Genomic DNA, 3875 nt, shown 5'->3' with positions numbered 1-3875 from the left:
ACCCCGCCTTCGCCCTTCAGTAGCCGGGATAGGCTCTGGCACCCCCGCGACCCCGAAAGGGAAGAAGCGGTCAGGAAGATGGATGGATATTTTATAGTCAATAAATAATAATAATTTTGGTATATTATAGCATATTAAAATAGGGGGAACTTATGTTTTGTTCCCCTTTTCTTTGTTGCCATGGGAGATATTATACAAGCATATAAGCACAGATGTATTATTTTTTTAAAAAAAGGTAACATTTACAATATATGAAGCAGTTGTACAAAATGTTCAACAAGTTGCAGTTTGAACAGTCACATATTCAATCTAATTACCAACATATGTGTAAAAAAGTACACAATTTTAAAAGAAAAACAAGAATAAAATAAAATAAAGGGGATTCAAAGACATGATAGATGATAAATTAGGGGTTATCATAAAGCCGGTCCTGCAGATTCTTCTGCAGGTGTTATGTTTGGCTGTGAAATAACAAGACTGAAGCTGTATATTTCCTAAGTGTTTGGATTTCTTTATTTGTCATTTATTTCATTTGCAGTCTTATTATTTTGACGTTACATGAAAAGTCTACATGTGCAACTTAAGGCCAATAAAGTGTCAATTTTTAGTATATTGTGTACTTAATTTGTGTTTTTCTTTATTACTCTCTGTGAGAACATTTTGCAACATGGATTATTTAAGCTTCTGTATTTTATTTCATAGTTCTGTTGGGGCATGGACAAAGGCATGTGAAGACACCAAGAACTTTTGTGTCCGAATAAACGTCTGTTGGAACCAGGAACCGTTTGTGCCTTTCAGAGGAGTGACATGTACGTTAAACAACAAAAGTGTTGAGCAGGAAGACCAAACCGGAGAAGAAGAACAGAAGGAACTCAAGAAGATAAATAAAGTCAAGAAGGAGAAAGATACAGAATGAAGGCAACTGATGGACGTTGTTCAGAATTCAAATCCTTGAAGTCATTTAAAACTGTTTTTCTTTCAAAAACTTTACTAGACTTTGAATTCCTTTATAAACTTTGCGAACACCCGTCTGAAATGTTTTCCTTGTTTCCTTGGTGAAGTCTCCTGGATCCAGCCTGAAAGCATGGTGAAGGTGTTTGCTCAGAAGTTTGATCACAGCCTGAAGTTAAACGGCCTTCATTTGTTTACCTTCCACCCCGTCTTCAATCCGAGCCCACCTGAGCTCAGCAGGAAGCTCTTTGTGCTCCGTACCTTTTGTTCCACATTCAAACGACGAAAATGGAATTTGCTTTGTTTTTCCTCATTTTGTCAGCGTCTGCTGATGAAAAGAGCTCAAACACCTTTCAGTCATTCGATGTGCAGACTCCATAATTGTCTGCATGTCTCCGTAATAAGTGATAAACATGTTTTGTGCTTTCAGGGGTGACTCCCTTTATCTTGGATTGGTTCACATTTTCCTTGTTGCTGCAGAGTCTGGTGACAGACTTAGAAAAGCATGTTTTTATCTTTCTTTTAGATTTCTTCCTGTTAAGAAACAAAACAGGAAACCCATTGAAACATGTGGACATCTGTCAAGACTGAGTACAAATGAATAGAGAAGAATATCTTTATTTACCCGTCTGCTGAACATAGATGTGGCATTCTGAAAGGTTTTCCTATATTTAGAGGTTTTCTCAGGACAGAACCAAAGACTGAAGAAAAGGAGCTGCGTAGCAGTCGAGCATTTAGAGACATTTTCACCTGAAACAGACTGACCAGGACCAGTGGTGTCTCGAAACCCTCTTGATGAAAAGCTGACAGCTGAACGCTGTTTAAAGCAATTTCATGTAGATAATGAAAGGCAACATTACCAATTGTAATGTAAATTTGTACAATATTTATGTTCTAAACGTCCTCCCTGGTTGTATTGTTTCCCTCTCAGATCAAATGTCAGTATTCCTCCTGCAGAATGCTCCACAGCTGCTTCCCCAAAATCCTCTGGATGATATTAAACCAGTGGTGGATTATTTCTCTCTACAACCCGGTCATAGTTAGATGAAGGTTTCAGGAACTTCATTGAATGCTGCAGGTTTGATTATGAAGGACATTCAGATTTTATTCTTCTAATTGATGCTAATGCTAACGCTAGCTTTCTACGACGGGGATGAGACGTAGATCTGCAGAAGATCTTTTCTGTCCAGTTGATTACATTTCTGTGTTCACAGAATCACTAAAAACAGACTAAAGTCAGACAATTTCAACGTGTCTGACAGTAAAGAAAAACTAATAACTGTTGTGTTATTTTCTGACGTAGCTCCTCTTTGCTGTTGATCATAACTGTGTCTGATCCTGTAGGATAATGAAGGGAAACAAGAAGAAAAATCATTTGTAACTGTTAAAAAAATACAAAGAGAAATGATTATTCGCAGTAATTTTCAAAATGCATACAACCAGAGTTGAACTTTTGTCTTGGCCGCTCTTATTTTGAAAGCTGAAAATATGTGGCTTCATAAAATATTTGCTGTTCCACTTGGTAAACGATCCTGTTTTTACGATTACCCCAGATAACCAACTACATTTAGCCTTGGGTGCAGTTAAAACACCAACCTGCAGTAATCTGCATCTTGGCTGCGTCTATTACATGAATTTCCATCATTTTTTTCTGTTGAAATTGGTAAGGTTACCTTTTATTATTTATGTAAAAGTGTGTTAAACAGCGTTCAGCTGTCAGCTTTGTGTGAGGAAGAGGTTGAGATGTTTGGATCCACGTGCAAACGGTTAATGAGCAAGAGCATGAGATGAATGTAGTCAGAGTCCAGGCCAGAGTCAAACAAACATGGCGAATAAACAGGCAGGAGTCAAAACACAGAGGATCAGTCATGGGAAGAATGCTCAGACTGTATGCAGGGAAAAACAAAGACTTCACACGAGCTCTGCTTGGTGCCAGACTAAATGCTGTTTGTGATGATTGCCTGATGTAGACAGCTGGTGAACCATGGGAGCAGAGGGCAAAGGCTGATGGGAGATGCAGTGAGGAAGGTGCTCGGGAGAGTGTAAAAACTCAGGCAATAGCTCCCTCTGGTGGTCAAAGCTGGAGGAGGATGGTTGAAGTGTGACACTTCGGTGCTCTAAACCCGTAAACCGCAAGTCACCATTTGCATTTTTTGTACTGTCACCATTTTGTGTGACATCTCCATGAAAATAGTCTATTGGCATAATAAATCAGAAAATGTTCAAATGTGTGGACTGCAAAAGAAAAAAAAGAAGTTGTTGATCTGAAATCTGTTATTTCTTTCCATCCTAAACCAGTTGGCTGAACATCATGGTTCTGGTTTGATCCGCATCTACTGTATTCAGTAAAGCTCAGAGTTGAAGCTGATGGAAACAGTCATACACAAACACTCATACAGATGGTTATGTCCTAATGGGGACTTCACTGACATGTTTTCTTGCACCACTGACCTCAACCATAAACACAAATATACGTTTTGCTAAGACGTTGTTAACCCATAGAACACATGTGTCAAAGTCAAGGGCCGGGGGCCGGATCTGTTTTGGCTAATTTAGGCTTTTTGTTGTTGTTGTTGTTTTAGGCTATTTTGGAATTTAGCTAATATTTCAGCTACATACTACCTGTTTTGACTAACCTTTTTTATTTTTATTTTTTTAGACTAATTTATCATTTAGCTAATATTTTCGCTGGCTATTAGCTTCAGTGTCTTCATCTATCAGCACTAGCATCTTCAGCAGCCAAATTCAGCTTACAGCATTCACACTAGCATTATCACAGGTAATGCTATTTATCTAGTTCATAAATATGTTAAAAAAATTATGGTTTTAAAGTTGGGCTACACGGTGGTGCAGTGGTTAGCGCTCTTGCCTCACAGGGAGAAGGCCCCGGTTCGACTCCCGGCTGGGACCTTTCTGTGTGGAGT

Source organism: Oryzias melastigma, linkage group LG13, assembly GCF_002922805.2.
Source record: "Oryzias melastigma strain HK-1 linkage group LG13, ASM292280v2, whole genome shotgun sequence".
Classification (NCBI taxonomy): Eukaryota; Metazoa; Chordata; class Actinopteri; order Beloniformes; family Adrianichthyidae; genus Oryzias; species Oryzias melastigma.
The sequence above is the reverse complement of the archived record's forward strand: the minus strand, read 5'-3'. Positions refer to the sequence as shown.